Source organism: Chionomys nivalis, chromosome 25 (genome assembly GCF_950005125.1).
Source record: "Chionomys nivalis chromosome 25, mChiNiv1.1, whole genome shotgun sequence".
NCBI classification, from domain to species: domain Eukaryota; kingdom Metazoa; phylum Chordata; class Mammalia; order Rodentia; family Cricetidae; genus Chionomys; species Chionomys nivalis.
Window position 1 is genome coordinate 11,573,908 of NC_080110.1, and position 20,481 is coordinate 11,594,388.

Below are 20,481 nucleotides of genomic sequence, written 5' to 3' on the forward strand. Positions count from 1 at the left end.
GCGCACACACACACACATGTACACATGCACGCAGGCACAAACACACAAATAAACAAAAACAGAAGGAGCAAGTGTATTAAGAGGACAGAAATAAGAGAGTTATTTGTAATTTTTCCCTTACTGAACCATTTTAAACTTCAATATTATTGCCAGAACTTCTTGATGGACCCCTTATTGTTCAAACAGGCCCATGAGTGAGTAAGAGAGAGAGAGCCCAGGGGCTGATATGGTAGAGGGGTAGCGATGGGGGTGGAGGGCGACTCTCAATACTTGGTCTTCCCAGATGCACGGAGCTTTTGTATGACAGTGCCATGTGAGATGCTGCCAGGACTTAGCGCACTTCCGATGATCTAATCAGTCTCAACGTCCATCCCTTTCCCTTCTCTTTCCTACTCAATGTCTCCGCTGTACCGCTGGCATACTGAAGCCCTGAAACCCCCCCCCCCAGTCAGATGCCAGACAGTGCTGTCTCAGACTCTAAAATTACCCATCCGAAATGCCATTGATTAAAACCATCCTTGGGAGCTCATCCAAAAGTCCAGAGAGTTAGAAATAAGCACGGAGTTCTCTTTATAGACGGACATGTAAATTATGAATTCGACTTTTAATGAAAAGCATTTTAATATTTTATTTCTTCGTCTGGCAAGAAGTAATAACTTCAAGATGGGAAGTAGGTACCTCGCCCTCATCACTAAGCCATGGCAGACACTGTTATTCCCTTCACTTCTTTTCTTTGGTTTGGTCTTGGCCTCAGAATGCTTTGCTATTTGGTACTTTAGCAGGCAACTGCCAATTGGGAAGAGTAAGTTGCAGTTGCCCTCTGTATGTTATTGTGTGGTTATTCAGCGCTTTGTTTAACGTGTTGTGTATATAACAGCAGGAAGCTGGCAGCTTGTTATGCATATGGTGTATTTAAAAATATGTATTTGTATACATTTGAAAGTAATAAACAATTACTGAATTACTAGGAATTACTGAATTCCTAGACTAGGAGTTACTGAATTCCTAGACTAGGAATTAGTGAATTCCTAGTCTTTGCTTGGGTAAAATCTCTCTCAAGATGTGCTATTTTGACCAGAAAAACCTATGTTTACAATATATTGTAGCACAAAACTCATTAGAGTTGAGGGTTCTCAAGTGGATTTTGACAATGGAGATAGGTAAATCTAAGATACAAAGATAGGTTTTGAAAAGTAGGGGGATAAGCAGAGAGAAGCAGAAGGGGCAAAATCAATTAGTTATTTCTCTTCACACTTAGTACTTATGATCATGAAGCATGCCTTACATAGGGAAGGGCCTTTCTTCATTGGTTTTATTTACATTAAATTATGCATTGAGGGTTTTTTTTTCTGCAAAAGGCAAAATGGGAACAACTGAAAGGGATTTTGGAGTTAAAGGCCTTTTTTTGCAAACCTTAAGGATGTTCACCTGCAGAGATTAGGGGAACCCTTCACCGTCTGCGAGTCTTGATTTCCTCTGGCTAATGGTTGACAGTCACCAAGGGGAGTGACATTTACCTTCCCAACTTTTTGTAAGGCCTCAACAAGTGACCATTCCTGGCAATGCTTGGAAACTTCCAAGACACTGACAGACACAGGCAATTTCAAATAAGAGATAAATGAAATGCTTCTAGAAATCCATTCATCCTATCTATTGCTATAAATATTGTTGTGAACATCTGCTTTAAATTTCAAATTGAAATTTTTAAAATTCAAGGCTCTCTCTATTTCGTGTTCCATGAAGAGGCGGCAGCCTTGATGGTAGGAAACAGCCTCTATTAGTTCTGTTTCGCCTCCGCTGGTCTGACATAGATTTTTTTTTCTCCCCTTGATATAGATTCAGCAGCAGTGTTTGTTAGCCATCTCTTATGAGACCTGAGTGGTCACCATGGATTCACCCATGTGTGGGACGGGTATAGGCAACATTCCATGGGCTTCAGAAAAACAAAGCCATTCCCTGTCCCCATGCCTGTCTAAAATTAAGTTTAGCTTTCAACCTGGTGGATCTGAGGCTCAGCAATAGCCGAATAAACAGCAATCTGTTTATTTAGTGTTTAGTCTGGGCTAGTGGGCTGAATTCGCTAAATATCCAGGGATCCTCCCACAGGAGAATTCTAGCCCTCCCTGAACTCGCTCTCAGTTCTGTTTTCTTCAGAGTATTTATTAACCCAACTGATGTTCACTGTTGTAACATTGAGGGCAGAGCTAGGGTATAGATACACAATGTGAGTGAGAAGAGCCACAAGGAGCCTCTGGAAGGCATGGACCTCTGAATTAAAGCTCTCTCAGCTCTTTAAGATGATTTTCACTGAAGTATTCTCCTGAGAGCTAAGGAAGACTGCCTGCAGGGGTTCCGACCTGGGGCTTTACAGTCTTCCAAAGGGATCAGGTCTCACTCCATCCATGTTTCTCACTGACACTATAATTGTTTCATGTGATTCTTTTTAATGGATAAAGGAGCTGTGTCAGCATCCTGCCTGAACTTCTCAAGCATGCTGGGCTGTCACATGACTAGACAGTCCCCGAGCACAGCTCCCGAGGCTTTGTGGATTGTCTTCTATGTCATACAGTGTCACTGGGTTTTCTTCTCCAGAAGATAAGCAATTCTTTTCAGTTATTGATTTCTGAAGACTTTTCTGGCAACTATAAACCTTGGATGACCGGAACTGGCCAGGGTGAGAGAAGACGTTGGCCGCCATCAAGATTCGGTTTAAAACATAGTACTGCTCGTGAGTATCATCCAAACAGCACACAAAAAAGGAGCATTTTAATCTGCTCCTTTTGTGGCCCACCCAGCTTCTTGCTGTAGGCAATTGGCCTCCTCTACCCATTCTTAGTAGGCCGATACTTGTGCTACAGCTGGATTCAAGGATGGGTTAGTGGTGGTGGGGCTTAGACTCATCAGTGGCACTGAAGTCACCAATGTCAGCCACCACAGTGATGAATTGCCTGAGCTGATCTGGGCAGGGGGCCTCCATCTTTTAATGCTTGTACTGGGGACCCAGACATAGCAAGGCAAGTCTAACCGAGGCAGCGATCGGAGTGCGTTGACCCACAATGCCGTGCATTTGGTTCTTAAAGCACTAGAGAAAATCAGATTGAGGCACAGTGGAGAAAAGAATACATGTGTCCTCAATTTCCATGCTCTTTTATTCTTTCTGTCTAGTGTATGATGGGAGAAGAAATCGCTATTTTCCAGGTTAATGGAGACCGGCACCTTAGAATTCCGTTACTTCTTACCACACTAGGTGTGTGAATTTATATCTCCCTCAGGCAAAGGAGAAACTGACCCAGATAAGTGTTGGTATTTTTATTTTAATGAAAGTTTACTAATTACAAAATATACATGTTTGGGGAACCACTTTCTGACAGAACAGGCATTGGCTAAGGATGCTAATTTCAGTCAGATTTTATTTTAACTTAAAGAGTTTAGTAGTAAAATTTTCCCAATTTGTAATACATTTCCCAAGTTTTTCTTTTTCTTTATTTTTGAGATTGCATTTTAGTTAAAGCATTTCTCCCTTCCTTTTCCTCCCTCCAAACCCTCTCACATACCTCTCCCTGCTGTTCTTCAAACTCATGGCCTTTCTCCATCAATTGTTATTGCATACATATTTATATTTATGTATACATTCCCAAATATAACTGGTTGAGCCCATACAAAGTTACTTGTATGCATACATGTTTTTAGGGCTGACCATTTGGCACCGGATCACCAACGATGTGCTCCTCCATAAGGAGGGGCCACCACTTCTGCTCCCAGTTTAACCCAGGTGCCTATAGTTCTGAAGCCTCATCCATCCCCCACCTCCCTTCCGTGCAGTTTGGCGTGTTCACTGATATCCTAGTTCAGCTTACATTTGTGTGATCGTGTTGATAAGGCTTTGGATGTAGTCTTTGATGTTACTAGGAGACAGAATCTCACAGCAAAGTTCTTCATCTTCTCCCTCGTATAATCTTTCGGTCCCCTCTTTCCCAATGTTCCTTGAGTCTTGGGTGTGGGAGTTTTTTGTAGATGTGTCTGTTGGGACTGGACTCCAGAACTCTGCATTTTGATTGGTTGTGGTTTTCTGAGTGGCTTTCTGTCTACTGACGAAAGACGTTTCCTTGATGAGGGGTTGAAGGCTACCTTTATGTGTGCGTATAAGGGTAATGTTTATAGACCATTGTTAGGGACTATATTGGTTGAGTAAAATGGTAAATACAGATTTTTCTTCCATAACAATGACTTCACTAACACTGATTAGTCAGCTGGGTTTCCAGTACCAGACATGGTATCCTTCTTGTTGAGTGTGTACTAGGTCCAACTAAAGAGTTTGGTTACCACCACAATGTGTGTCAATATCGCACCCATGCTGGTCATTGAAGTGGATCAGAGATGTCATGGCTAGGTTGGGCTGTTGCTTGCCTTTATCCTTTAGAAGTTTGCATGATGTCTTCTGGTACCATGAAAGCTAGTCAGGGAGGGGCATTCTTTTTTTTTTTTTCCAGCTCAGGAACATCTGGGCCCTGTTTCTGTAGTGTGTGATGTCTTCAGCCATAGAACCTACTTTACAGTTCCATGGAAACCAAAGGCAGCACAATAGGCTACATGTTTTGGTAGTCTATAGACAGCCCTGCCCTACAACTCAAAAGAGGGTTCTACATGTCTGATATTGGGGTTTTGGCAGGCGGCCTTTGGCTCTTAGAGGGAGTGCTGCCAGCCCAGATGATAAAAGCTGATTGAAACCATGCCTGTGCCAGCTGGCCATGGCACACGCCTTTAGCTCAGCACTGGGAGGCAGGGGTAAATGAATCTCTGGGAATTTGAGGCCAGTTTGATCTACAGAGTGAGTTCTAGGAAAGCCAGGGTAGTTATAGAGAAACCCTGTTTCAAAAAACAAAACAAAACAAAAAAACCCCTAAAAATAAAAGAAAAAAAAAAACAAAATACAAAAGCAAACGAGCAAACAAAACCACATGTGTATATTTATGCACCGAATATGTACATTATAAGTTGTTATGTTTTGGGTAAATAATTAATAGTAGTGTGAGTCCTCGTGGCTTTTTTAACCATCCATATTGTCATTTTACCCATTGTTCTTAGCTTAGAGTTACTATTGCTGTGATGAAACAGCGTGACCGAAAGAACATTGGGAAGGAAAGAGTTTATTTGATTTACACTTCCACATCACAGTCCATCACTGAAGAAAGTCAGGACAGGAATTCAAGCAGGGCTGGAATCTGTAGGCAGGATCTGATGCAGAGGCCATGGAGGGGCACTGCTCACTGACTTGCTTCCTATGGCTTGTTCAACCTGTTTTCTTTATAGAACCCAAGACCAATGCCCATGGGTGGCCCCACCCACAATGGGTTGGGCTCTCCCACATCAATTACTAATTCAGAAAATGTCTTACAGGCTTGTCTACATCCCCATCTTATAGAGACATTTTTGCATTGAGGCGCCCTCCTCTCTGGTGACTCCTCCTGACTTGTGACAAGTGGATGTAAAACCAGGCAGTACACCCTCCAGCCTCCCTCACTATACCTGCTTCCCTCTCAGTTCCCTGAGCCCTCTTTCCCCTTCTCTATCAGATCAACTGTATACAGCTGTTCTCTCTTACCATTCTCCAGCCTCCTTCTATGTATAACCCCTTTCCTTTCCTTAAGGATCCTCTCCTTCCCCTGTTTACCCAACCAGACAACTTGCATCCTACCATTCCCCTTTGCCCCCTTACTCTCTTCCAACCTTCTTCAGTATTTACCGACCTCCTTGCATGCAGTATCTATCCAACCGTGCAGGCTGACGCAGCAGGATTTTATCAGGAAGAAAACCCAGCTGCAAAGAGGGGAGGCCGAGCCCTAGCATTCCGAAGGTTGGTGACTTCTGTGTGTCATCACATCCTGTATGAATAATCTCACTGTTCTGTATCTCACAAACAACGCACATAGCTGTTACATGCATTTTTAGTTGCAGTACTCGGGAGGCAGGGGCAGGCAGATCTCTGTGAGTTCGAGGCCAGCCTGGTCTATATAGTGAGTTCTGGGACAGAGTTCCATAGAAAGATCCTGACTAAAAACAAACGAAAGAACAAACGAACAAAAAGACAAATGCAACAAGCTTAAAACCAATCTCCTGGCTGATATCCAAACACACATAGCGGTCCCTGACTCAAGTCTTTTCCTGCTTCTCCTACTCAGTGACTAGAATACTCCCTACCCATTGGCTTCTCTACAGAGCCCCGCTCTCCTTTCACTGTCATATTGATTTGTACCAGCTGCTTCTAAGCAACTCTTTAAAAGGACATCTTCCATCATTCCTGAGCACCCTCTCACCATCTTTCTTAACATTCAGTGCTGAAATGGATCTCCATCGGGCATGTTACAGATGCATTAGCTTATTGATTCATAAGCTCCCTGTTCTGAAAAGTATCTGTCGTCTTTTGATGAATTATAATATTCTACACTATGCTTTCTATGGTGTAGGTGCCCAGGAATTGTGTCTTTTTTGCCCTTGTCTTTTTGCTGTGACAAAATATCAAATGAAAATGATTTCACTTTGTTTTGCCTCACAGTTTGGGGGTATGCAAAGGAGGGGTGGTAGACAGATCTGGAGGCATGTGGTTTGTCACCTTGAACCCACAACCAGGAAGCAGAGAATTATGAGTGCTGGTGTCTAACTTGCTTCCTCCTTTTCATTCCTTCTGGGACTCCATTCCACAGAATGGTGCTACCCATATTTAGGGGAGGTCTTTACATCTAGATTAATATAATATGGCAACTCTCCCATAGACAGTAGACATATACATAGGTTTGTCTCCTAGGTGCTTGTATACAGCTTTCTCCTATAGATCCTGCCAAATTTATAGTTTTAACTACCCCAGTAATAGTGGTGGCAAAATTGAGTAGATGTAACCTGAAGGCATTATCCCCACCTTACAAGATGGGGTTACTACAATATAACTCCAGTTCTGATACATTATTTCAGGAAAGTGGCACACAAAGGTTCAGTGTATTGACTGTCTAGAATTTTACAGTCACTTTAAAGTCAACGTGTTGCATCATCCCTATAGCAATCCTTTAGCCAGAGTCATCTCCCATGGTGAGAGTAAAAAGGTATCTCAGAGACAGCTTACAAACTGGCCAGAGCCACAGTTACCTTACTACTGGATACATATCATGAACCCACATTTTGCTATGCCACTGTTGAGGTTTATACCACTTCACCTAGAATAAGAACAGAAGGAACAGAGTTTTGCACCGGATGCAGGGCAAAATGCATCTTAGTGGAAACTAGGTACTTGCTAGTTTCCGTTCTTTACCTAGCTAGCTAAGAAAGGAACAACTAAGCTTTACATTCTGACTCTGGCCCAGAAAAGAATAAACCACAGCAAGAAATGTCCCCTCCTTTAAGACTGTCATTGTTAGGTATTACTTATGTATCATTAAGTATACTTGATTGGACAGTTGTGTTTTGTTTTGACAAAACTCTGTATTGTGTACCAACTAGCACTATCAAGATGTAAAGTGTTTTGTGAAAGATGACGTGATGGCCATAAAAGAAGCTTCCAGCACTCCAAACAGCCTTCTGTGCCCCTTTATATTTAAACTCTGCTCTCCTCTTCCTGACTTGACCCCCACCCCTAGAGCGGAGACCCCGCTTCATCTTTAGCTGAGGACCTATTTGTTTGACTTTGGTCTGAACCTACTTCTCTTTCTCCTTGCTGTTTGCCAGTTTCCCCTCCATACCTCAGCATGATGTCCGTGTTCAATGACCCAACAACATTCCAGAAGGCGACAGAAAAAGTCATTTAGAGAGCGAGGCTGGCTCAGATCATTTTACTTATGTCAACCCCATTAAGTTTTCATTAACAGTCAGAATGGGTTCCTCGAATCGGCTGAAGGGCAGCAAGCTGTTCTGAAGAAAGAACGCTGAACGAATGAGGGCAGCGTATACTTTAACTGAAGCTAGAGAGTCTAGTCAGCTGAAAGTATCAGCGAGGTCACTGCCAATTCTGCACTGAACAATTAGCCACCCCCTTTCTCATCAAGTGACAAAACCATGAGAGCTCCTTGTAAGGATCAGAACATGTCGTTGGCTCCTCGGGGTTTTGAGGACTGTAGAGTCATCATTAAGTACGATGTAACTGCTGACATAAGGATTATCATTTAGATTAGGAAAGGACTGTGTGACTATTATGAACATTTTCTACTTAATTATTTTTTAGGACAGTCTGGAGAGGCAGAATCTAGGATTGTATACACTCTATTCTTCATGTGCCAGCATAATGTCAATGTGTCGTGCAACACAGCTTATGAGTAAACCATTTCTGAGAGCCACGGAATTTACAGGCTAATCAACCAATACCATTACAAACTCTATTGACTTTAAATAGTTTTGATGAGAATTTTGAAACTGCTTCTCCTGGCATGACCTCTGTTCAGCTCTTTATGTCCAGACTTGAGGAATTAATTTAGATCTGAACTCCTGCATGAGGCTAGTCTATTTCCTTTCCATGGATTTTATTCTTACCACTTCTAGTTCATTCATAGATACCTCTGTATTTGTGTGTGTGTGTGTGTGTGTTTATATGTGTGTGTGTATGTGTGCATGTTCATATAGTATGTGTTCATATGTGTTTATGAATGTGTACTTCTAATGTGGGATGTCCTTCTGTATGCTATTTATATGTTTTATTATCATTGGTTAATAAAGAAGCTTATTTGGCCAAAAATTGGGCAGAATAGAGCCAGGTGGAAAATCCAAACAGAGAGAGCGGGAGAGAGAAGGCAGAATCTGGAAGACACCAGAAGTCGCCAGAGAAGCAAGATGTGAGGTAACAAGCCAGGAGCTTTGTGGTAAAATATAGAATAATAGAAATGAATTAAGTTGTAAGAGCTGATTAATAATAAGCCTGAGATAATCAACCAACTAGTTTGTAATTAATATTAAGCCTCAGAATGGTTAATCCAGAACTGGCAGGCAGGAGAGACACCTCATAGAATATCTTGAAGGAAATTCTTAGTGATGTTCAGTTGAAGAGGAAAGACCCACCATCCAAGGGACCGGAGCCCCAGACTAAGTAAAAATGCTGGGTAAGGAGAGAAAGTGAGCTGGAAATTAGCCTCTGTTTCTCTCTACTTCCCACTAGTGGAGACCCTGTGACTAGCCGCCTCATGCTCCCACCTATGCCTTTCTCACCAAGATGGGCTGTATTTTCAAATGGGGAGCCAAAATGAAGGCTTCCATATGGTGATGTGGTCAGGGTCAAGTATTTTCTCACTAAAGTGAGAAAAGGAGCAACATACTAAGTGGAGATGGAACTGAGGATACAATCTTGGTGTCTGTGCAGACAGAAAGGAATCTCGCTATCAAAGAGTAAATTCCACCAAGCACTCAGACAGAGCAACCGGCAACAGAACGGAGACAGGAAGGCAGAGCTGAGGGTTTGGTAGCTGGAGTTTTTTCTGCCTCTAGTCATTCCCAACCTCCCTAATGCTGTGACCCTTTTAATCCAGTCCCTCATGCTGTGCTGACCCCCAACCATAAATTTTTTCTTTGCAATTTCATAACTGTGATTTTGCTTCTGTCATAAATCATCATGTAAATATCTGTGTTTTCTGATGGACTTGGGTGGCCGCTGTACAAGGGTCATTCGACCTTCCATGGGGTTGCTACCCACAGGTTGAGAACTTCTGTTAGAGATCTCATTGAAGGACAGCAAATCATACTCAACTCTATGTAAGTAAACTACAAAGGGCAGAGACACGCAATCTATGGGGCTCCATTGGAAGCAGTGTTTGTGACACATTAAATCTAGGCTCTTCTCCTTTCTCTTCCTAACTGTTCAATCTGCACTGAAGAGTTAAAGGCAAGGCGTTCAGCTACCGGGGGGTAAGGGGATCCTCAGATATGTGTGTGGCCACATGTTTGTAGGAACAGAAAAGATTTTCTACATCTCAAAGCCTTGGTAAATATCAAGAAGATCAAAAAGGGTAATACATCAAAAACAACCAAACAAAAGAGCTGGGCATGGTAGCCCCTTCTGCAATCACACTGACTGGAGGCTGAAGCAGTTTGCATTTGAGGAGACCAGCCTGAGCTACATGGTGAGGTTCATGGCTGTCTGGGATACATAGTGAGATCTTGTGTCAAAACATGTCTCATGTTATAGAAAAAAAATGAAGTGTGAAAAATTAGGAAAGGAATGTAAAGCAAATAGAAACAAGATAGGGTATTTTAATACATAAAAGACCACTAGAAAAATATAACTTATTTCAATAGCAAGTGAACATGGAAAGAATTTATTCTAGAAAATAGGTACAGATAGATAATGAATGAAAGGATTATTTTATGATGGCACTGACAGATGATACTGACTGTTTACCATGTGTCAGGCACTGTGCTGTGTACTTGCCCATGTTATTTGTTCTTTGTAGTCCTAAGTGCTAGGCTCTGGAATGAATACCAGTCTATTGATGTGTAAGTAGGCCGAGAGAGGCCAGGCAGCTGCAGAGCTGGGCTTGTGTCTCAATTGCTTTTGTGTTTATTGAATTTAGGCTGTTGTACTCAGTATCTCCATGAAAGGGAACACGAAAGAATATGTATTGCTTGTGAAAACACACAGAAACAATTTCACACTCATTCCATGTAAATAGAATTTTAGCAGACTCGCCCGTCGTGAGGTGACATGAACAAGTGGACATTTTCAACTACTGAATCCTAAAGGATCTTTCACAGAAGTTTTTTTTAAATTTATTTAAAACCTTGGGCAACAGCATTAGTAAATCAGAGAGCTAAAAAAAAAAAGGTTGTTTTTAGGTTGTGTGTGTGTATGTAGTGTGTATATAGAGTAAGAGTTCACACATATGTGTGTGCAGATGTGTGCATGTGTATATGTGCATACATGTGTATCTGTATATATGTACATGAGTGTGTGTGCACTTGAATGTGTGTGTATTTGTACATTGGTGTATGTATGTGAATATGTGAGTATGTGTCTGTATGTGTGTATGTGTGCACATGTACTGGTGCATATTTTACCTGACAGGCAACTGCATTTTTTTTTTTTTTTTTTTTTGAGACAGGGTTCCTCTGTAGCTTTGGAGCCTGTCCTGGAACTAGAACTTGTAGACCTGGCTGTCCTTAAACTCATAGGGATCCGCTCTGCTTCCTGATTGCTGGTGTTAAAGGCGTGTTCTACCACTGTCAGCTGGCTGTTGCATTTTAAAAGCATTTTAAGAAAAAAAAAAGCATAAAAAAATAAAAAATTAAAAAAAATTGTGTCTACATTACCTTTTGTTCTTTTCTTGCAGACCAAGAATTTTGTTCTTAATTAATTTTATAAAAGTCAATTTGCATTACAAGGGTTTGGTAAATACAGTTGCTAGAAGAAAAATTAAAAAGATTTTATTTATTGAAGCCGGGGGAGGGGGAGTGGCTGGTGGTGATGCAGAAATAAGACCTACAAATCAATTGATTCCAACATCTGTCATGTTTGGACAGAATGTTAAAACCACAGTTTGAATATAAAGTGATTTTTGGCTGGCAAACAAATTCTTATTTCAGGAATAGTTTACCTCAACAACATTTTACGGATTATTTTTTTCCCCTTTTTCAAACAGTTATCTAATTCTGGCATGGGCAAGTTTAAAAAGAGAACCAGAGAAAGCTCTTGGGAAAAGCTGGATCGGAGACACTAATGAGAAAATTGCGGTACTATTATCACAGCACGAAACCCTGCATGTTTGATTTCTCCTTTCCCTTCATCACTGGGATCAAATCAGTCAACCCACCCCTCTGTTCTTTGTCTCTATTTGCGTTGCTGGGATAGTACTTCAGAGCTGAGTTCCTTCCTGCCAGGCTACACAGGAAGGACCACTATGTCACATGTTTCTGTCTTTCGCCAGCCACCACACAGATTTTCTGAGCCATTTTGTTTGTGGCACTGCGTTTGGTCTTCTCCTTGCCTCGGCATTGAGGTGGTCAGCTTGTACGTCACATCTTAGCTAGAATTTCACACCTCTGATTGCCAGCCCTCGATATCTGGTGTGATTTCCCAGTTTCTCGTGCCTTGTTTTCTTTTTTTTAAAAAAAATATTTATTTATTTATTATGTATACAATATTCTGTCTGTGTGTATGCCTGCAGGCCAGAAGAGGGCACCAGACCTCATTACAGATGGTTGTGAGCCACCATGTGGTTGCCGGGAATTGAACTCAGGACCTTTGGAAGAGCAGGCAATGCTCTTAACCACTGAGCCATCTCTCCAGCCCGTCTTGCCTTGTTTTCTGAATCCCAGGACATAGCTGTGTGTGCTGTTTATTAATTTATGTGAGTTGTGTTTTCAAATGTGTGGGTTCATGGTTTTCTTCAGGTAACTTTCAGTTTTCTCAACTCTGTTTCTGCTTTGAAAAATTATTATTGTTATCACCATATATTGCGGCAAGATAAGGGACTTGTCCCCGTGTTTGTTCATATTCTTTTTGTTTAAACATTTGAATTTATTTATTTATTATTTATTTAGTATATGTATGTGGCAGGGGACTGGATCATGATGCACGTGGGGATGTCAGCAGACAGCTTGGAGGAATTGGTCCCCTCCTTCTGTGAGGTGGGCTCTGGAGACGGAACTCGGGTTGGTGACAAGCACTGTTCTGCTGAGCCATCTTTACCTGCATTGTTGTGTGCTGTTCCATAATGCTTTTGTACACTGTAAAGATTTGGCACTCATATTGGTTTAATAAAATGCTGATAGGTCAGTAGCCAGGCAGGAAGTATAGGCGGGGCAACCAGACTAAAGAGAATTCTGGAAAGAGGAAAGAGAGTGATGCAGTCGCCAGCCAGACACAGAGGAAGCAAGATGAGAATGCCTCAGTGATAAAAGGTACCAAGCCATGTGGCTAACACAGACAAGAATTATGGGTTAATTTAAGTTGTAAGAGCTAGTTAACAATAAGTTTGAGAAGACAGAACAAACAGTTAATAATTAATATGAGCCTCTGTGTGTTTCTTTGGGAAAGAACAGTGCGGGACCAGGCAGGACAGAAGTCTCCATCTACAGTTGTTTAGATTCTTCATCTTATATGTTGTAAACCTTCCGTTCCCACAATTTAATTCCTGAGAAGTTACAGATTCATAAAACCCTGGAGCAGAAAGCACAGAGATCACCATTCACCCAGTCCTCATGGTCACCTCCACTGGCAGCATCTTCTACCCAGCTGGTACCTTCAGTAGTATCTGCTCTTCATGGATGTACTATTTGCCCCTCAGGAAAAGTCTACAGGGTGGGTAGTTTTCAGTTTGGCTATGGCTGCCTCTGTGAATTTGGTTAAGTTGATAATACATCCACCATTATGACATTATATAACACAATTTCAGTGCCTTAAAATCTCTCTGTTCTGACTTCCCCACACATACCTCCTACCCACCTCTCTTTTCTGTTACTATGGGAAATCACTAATTTTTTTCTATTGTCTCCATAGTTTTGTCTTTTCCAGAATGCTTTGTAGTTAGAATCAAGCCATGGCAACCTTTTCAAATGTGATTATTTCATGTAGCAGCATGCGTTTAAGAGCTGTCTATGGAGCCATACCCATTTAAGATTCTCTCATGCTTCCATGGCATGTTAGCTCATTTCCCTTCAGTGCTGAATTCCATTACCCATCGCTCCACAGCTCATTTATCCATTTACCTACTGAAGGACACGTTTATTGCTTCCACATTTTGCCAATTATGAGCTTAGTTGTAATAAACGCTCAGGTGGAGTTGGATGTCTGAACATGCAGTGACTTTTGAAATTCCTTTACATAAATACCAGCAGTATCCAAGAGTACACTTGGCTTTGGGACAACTGTCAAACTGTCCTTCAAGTGCACTGTCCTACACTCTACCTACAAAGAATGACAGTTCTTGCTGCTTTTGTCCTTTTCATGGTTTGGCACTGTGGTTCTCTCAGTATTAATGGGGCATACATCTGATTTGGTTTGAAACATTTCCAGGTATCCTGCATGTTTGATAGCTATTTCATCAGATAAAAGATTACATGCACTGTCTATACATCCATAGTCTAAATCTGATTTTAAATATTGCCAAAATTAACACGAATAAATAGAATGAATAAGAGATCAATTGCTAATGAAGTTCTAAATGCAATTTCTTTATGCTGTTACACTCAAGACATGGAAGTTGTTCTGAGAAAAGTTTGAGGACTATAAATTATTTCAGTTTTGAAAAACGCATTTTTGCTTATGTCAACCAATTTATTTAATTATACAATTTTATTACATTTCTTATTTTCTTTGTGTGTATGTATACATATAATTTTAATTGCTCTGGTCTAATCAGAAATCAATTACATATTTGCTTTCTTTTGATTTTCTTTACATAGCTGTGAGTTTCTAGAAGGTCAGAAATAAATTTTAATTAATAAAGGAAAGATTTATCCCTGACCTTCTAGAGACTCACAGCTATGTAAAGAAAACTGAAAGAAGGTGAAGTGGCTCCGTACGGAAAGAAAGGCTGCAGGGCCAGGGAGATCAATCACAGAACTTTTCATCTTCGCCCGAAGAGAGAAAGCTTGCTTTTACTCTGCCTTTCGGTTGCATTCACATCCAAAGTCAACTTAGTGATGCCTAGTGACATTGAATGAGGGCAGATGGGCTCCACAGGAACCATTGATTTAAATATCAGTCTCTAGAAACACCTGCATGGACACACCCTCCTATGCATAGTCCTCAATTTGGCCAAATACAAACCTGTAATTAACCATAATACGATGGTACTGCATTCTCAGTTGTAGCTTCTAAAGTAAGAACTGGAAACAGATACAGGAAAGATTAGACTCTTGTGCATTGAAAGTCAAGTGTGGTAGTAAAATGGTAATCTCAGAATTTGGGAAGACAGGAGGACCCTTTGGGCTCTCATTCAGATCTGTCCATATAGATGTGTTCACACACACACACACATTTACAGTACAATTAGTTGTTACAGAATCATTTCTAACTTCTAGATAGAGCACAGAAAGTTGGGTTGTTATTTCTACGCCAACAAAAATAAGACCCAAGTTAATCTTCAAAATTAGAATTTTGTCGAACTTAGCAATGCAGGAAAATTAATCTGCCAAGTATGTCGGGAAAAAAGAAGGACAGGGAAGGAGAAGCAGAGGTGTGGGTATTGGCTTAGCTGAGCCCTCCCCCCTTTTCTGGCTACTGCCTGAACAGTCACAGGTAGTAGGCTCAGTGTATAGAACTTACTTGGTATCTAACATTAGCACAGACAGCTTGGGGGCGGGGGCTGTGAGGGTGCAGGTCAAAGCTCACACCATAAGCAGAGCCTTAAGCTAATTGAGTATGAATTTGATTAGTTAAAGAAGTATATGGTAAGCTCAGGCAGCTGCTCGGAATTTAAATAGTAATAAAGCCAGACGGTCAGATACCTGACTCTCCATACAGTTACTGCCCATCTGGTTCTCTTTCCTTTGACTTTGACTTATAGGCCACTTGTATTTTCTTTTTTGTAAGCTGTGTTCATTTTTAGTGTAACAGGCACACATATGAATATTTGTAAATATATTGTGGAAGTTTCTTGAATCTGTTAAAATCAATTAAAAAATTAACATCAGTTCACAAAGTAGCAGGTTTCTTTGTAGTATTTTCATACATAATTTATTTGCTTTAGTTTAATTCTCCTCATTCGGCCCCCATCCCATCTTCCAGTTGCTCTTTTTTCCCACTGTATATGTTCATCTACAGTATTCTCCCTGCCCCTCTAACTCCCCTTTCCCTATCTCCACTTTTATAAACAATAAGTCAAGTGCCAGAAGCCATGATATTTTTTTTCATTTAATGTATGTAAAAAAAAAAAACTCAGGCTGGAATTATTATTTCCTTTGGTCCCATTAGATTTATCCTCAATAGTTTAATATTTTGGTAGATTTTTAAAAATTGGTATGTACATATATTTTTATCATGATGATCTGCATAACTAGGATGCAGATTTTTAATCTGTGCAAAATAAGACCACGACGCAATGATGTCCCAATTATACTGGAAAGAACCTTGCTTATCTGTTTTGGAAGAAAATTGATTTAAGCATGAAACTTGCAAAGTGGAAAAGCTGGCGGGAATGCATCTTTGCAGCAACACACACACCGACTTCATCTGCAACATAAGCATCAAATCCTCTGAGCCAGGAAATAAATTAATATGTATAACAATACGATGTGTCAAAGCCACAAGCTCATCCCCATAAAATAATCAACATAACCTTGCAAGTGACAAAAGCCCAGAGAGAGATGACGACAATCCTGAAGTAGAGACATCATTTTTATTGAATGTTCATATCCGTTGTGAATTCGATATGAATTCAGTGTGAGCGTTCTTATTCATTGTGCCTCCATTTTGATAAAGTACACATAAGGAGTACAGCACGTCTAACTGGACAGTCTGGCCGCTAACCATGTAGTGCTCACTCAGTTGTCCCTGGGCTTTGCGATGGCCTGGGGTTTTGATGGTCAACAAGAAACCTCCAGCTTTAGTCCAAACACGGGCAGCGTTTGGTGTTAGGTTGGAATTGAATGTAGGCTTGCTCGAGTTGCTTAACCGTCTTGAACTTCATCATTAAACGAGGAGAATCTTTAGAGCAGTGGTTCTCAACCTGTGGGTTGCAATCCCTTCAAGGGGCCAAACAACCCTTTCACAGGGCTTGCCCAAAACCATTGGAAAAGACAGATATTTGTGTTGTAATTCACAATAGTAGCAAAAATCACACCTTTGAAGTAGCAATGAGAATAATTGTATGGGGGTCACCACAACAGGACGAACTGTATTGAAGGGTCTTGGCATTAGGAAGGTTGGGAACCACTGCTGTAGAGAGTTCTTTGGGTCTCTGAAAAGTCCAGGTAGAATGTCTAATCTAGCTAGGTGTTTGATGTGCAGCACATGGCAGGGGATGGATGTCAATGTCTTGACAGTGATGGTGGGAGACAGAACTTCAATCAAGAGTCTGGAGAACTTGGTGACACTCTTGATTTAAGAGCTGACTGTTGAGAGAGCTTAGTCGCTATCATCTCTGGGGTTCATCTTCCTCATCTCTGGAGTGAGGAAAGAGGAATTGTCTGTTGAAAGTTTTCTCTTTTTGGAGCCGAGGTTCCTGCCTCCCAAGTTCTAGGATTGCAAGTGGCTCTGGGCCCTCAAGCCTCACCTGGAGATGTCCTTCCTTCAACAAGGTTGCACCTACAGAAGGTATTTAATCTCCCCCAAGCAGTGACACCAACTGGGGACTAAACATTCCCATTACTGAGTCTATGGGAGACACACCACCACAGCCACCCAATCAGTTGTTCTTAGTATTGAAGACTGAATCAATGCCCTGTAATAGTTGGCATGTAGGCAAGGTTTTAGTCACAGCTTATAGAATCATATAGCTATTATAACTTGAAATATAGGGTGATAGATATGTTTGGCCCGTCACTTGATCTTCATGAAAAAAGATGTCATCAGATTCACATCCGTCGAAAGAGAACTCTCAAATAATGTTATTAATAATTACTACTTAGGGGAAGATCCTCAATTCTAATTCATATTTAAAACTGTTGATAATGTATACACTAGGTTCTGCTCTCACTTTATCTTCAAATAGTCCTTTGAGGATGGTGTCTTTCTTGTCAATTTCTAGATATGTTAAATGTAGCTATGATTTGGGAAAGCTACCTGAAGTCAGATGGTGTTGGAATGTATGAGCCCAGGTTTCCTGACTGTGCCCCAGTTTTCTAAGTTATAGGTAGCAGGGGACACTGTATAGCCTTTTCTTTTTCAAATGTGTTCTTCCTGAATTGCTGAGGATTCTAAGCAGTTCAGAGAAGTGCCCTGAACCACGCAATGACACACAGAAACTAAGTATTCAGGACACCCTGAATTGTTCAGAGACACAAACGGGTAAATACGCTTCACGTTTTAAATTGTAGCAAAAACATTTGCATTCTGATATTAATATTTATTGATTTTCTTTGAGGTTCAATGAATAGTTTTCATGATAATTCCTCAATCTTCCGAGAAAACCCGCATTCATAAATATCAAATTATGTCATTATCCACATCTGCTCTCATTTTCTATAAGCTCAAATATCTCCATTCATTATGGGAGCCAAAAGAAGTGGGTACTCACCAGTGTCTCCATCGAATTCCGGGCCGTCTTCCCCATCAAATTCGTATTTGAGAATGCAATGCTTATTCAGAATAAATACAGGACTCAATAAAGTATGCGATTAACGTGCAAGGAATTTCCGATTCCATTTATTTATGGAAATCAAGTCAAATCTAACATGCTAGCATAGGCGTCATGAGGTCAGCTTCCTGATGAGGCGGTTGGAGTTGCTACTTTAATTCCACATTAGCACATCATTAGCTTGAACTGTGCCGCAGTGGTAGGGAAATGAGCCATTTTCATTCTTCCAAAGAGACAATAGGAACTTTCCCTGCTTCTTGCATTTGTTTAAAAATGGGACTGGTGATGGGGGATGCCTGAAATGAAATTATATTTTAAATTAATAGCAAGTAGCTTTCATAGATTATGTGTATATTAGGAAACTAAATGTAAGATGTATATAATATATATGCATATATATTAATGGATGAGCCCTCATATATATATATATATATATATATATACATATACATATACATATATTTGTTAGCCTTTTTTTGAGGTAAAATGGGTCAGAAATAAACAAAGATTTTCTATAGATTAAAGTTACTTACTGAAGTCATTAAGATGCAATCAAATGAATGAATCTAAAAGGGCCATCATCACCGAACAATGATGGCACACACCTTTAATCCCATGACTCAGGAGGCAGAGGCAGGTAGATTTCTATAAGTTTGAGGCCAGCTTGGTCTACAAGAGCTAGTTCCAGGACAGGCTCCAAAAACTACACAGAAGCTCTGTCTTGAACCCTTCCTCCCCCAAAGCACTATCATCTATTAGCAACTGCAAAATTCTCTTTCTAAAGTTTGGCATACATATTCTATTTTACTTTATGATAACTTTAAGTTGTATGACATTTTATAACTCTAAACACAATATAAACATATTAGGCGTATTTTAATTTCAAATAACTGTTATGAATAGCCAGAGCAAGTATTTGTACCTTCATTGCATAGATTAAGAAGCTGGATTTTAAATTTTCCTAGATCCCATAAGTACATAATAATAATAGTTATCATTGTTATAATAAATATAATTATTATTTTTAGACCTTGGGAAAACTCACTGTTCAATGCCTCTCTTGCTTTCTTTACAAAATTGGGGTAACTAGTTAACATTTCTTACAAAAAGTTAACAGAAGATCCATAAAAATACGTTTATGTTATGCTTAGAACATAGTACCTGTTTATAAATGTTAAATTGTTGCTTTATCCTTATTAATAATTTTTGAAAAGAACTGTACAACTAAATCCTAGAAAGAGTATGACGTGCCACAGGCATTTCTATAATTGCAGTCCGATATAAACGCCACATTTTCTTTAGATGAATTTGTTCACAATTGCTGTGTCTCCTCTCTCACTCTTGGGTCACTTCCTTTCTTGACAACATGTATGCCTTGGTACTCTATTATGAGGCCCTGTGAGGAGCAGCCTGCCTTCCTTGGTGAGCCATTCCTTGCCTTTACCTTCATCCTACACGCCCTTGTTGCTGGGAGGGGGAGCTCACTGTAGAAGGATCCTGATACTGGTTTGAGTGGCTTGACTTGGGGTAGCTTCTTCTTTCCTAGTAGTTTTTAGGGTGTTCTGTTAAACCTCATTCTATTGTTCATTGCACAGCAGGTAGTAGTATATGAGGATTTACCTCTCTTTATTCTGTTTGATATTTGGCAATCCCTTTAAGATGGCTACTCACACATTTATTTATTGAAGCAAATGATCCAAATACGATTATTTCACCATTTCCTCTGCTACCTTCCTCTGGCACACTTATTAAATATATTTTAGAATAACTCATTCTGTAATTAAAGACCTGTAAAACTTCTCGGGAATATTTTTTTCCATCATTGAAGTTTCCATGAAGTACTTCACCTGCATTCTGGGTGATTTCCTTTGATCTGTATTTACATATTCTCTCTTTAACTGTGCCTGGTCTAATTTTTATTTCAAGAATGTCTGCTTAGGTTTTTTTTTCTTAATTTCCCATCCTTCCTTTTTTAAATAATTGATTGGTTTAATATTATTTTTTGTGATTTCCTTGAATATTTAAACATTTTAATCTAAAATCGCAATCTCTAGGCATATTCTTTGAGTATGATTGCTTCTCTTTGTTTCTTTTCTGATCCTTCTCCACCTGGTTTCTTTTGACAATTGCACTTTCACTTCCCTAAAAACACACTTTGGAATGGCCCATGACATTATGGTGTTATGGTGTCTTAAGTGATACAGACTTTCTGTCAGTTCAACATCATGATATCCAGGGATGATAAGAGTCCCAGACAAATGTTTGCTTAGGTTGTGAA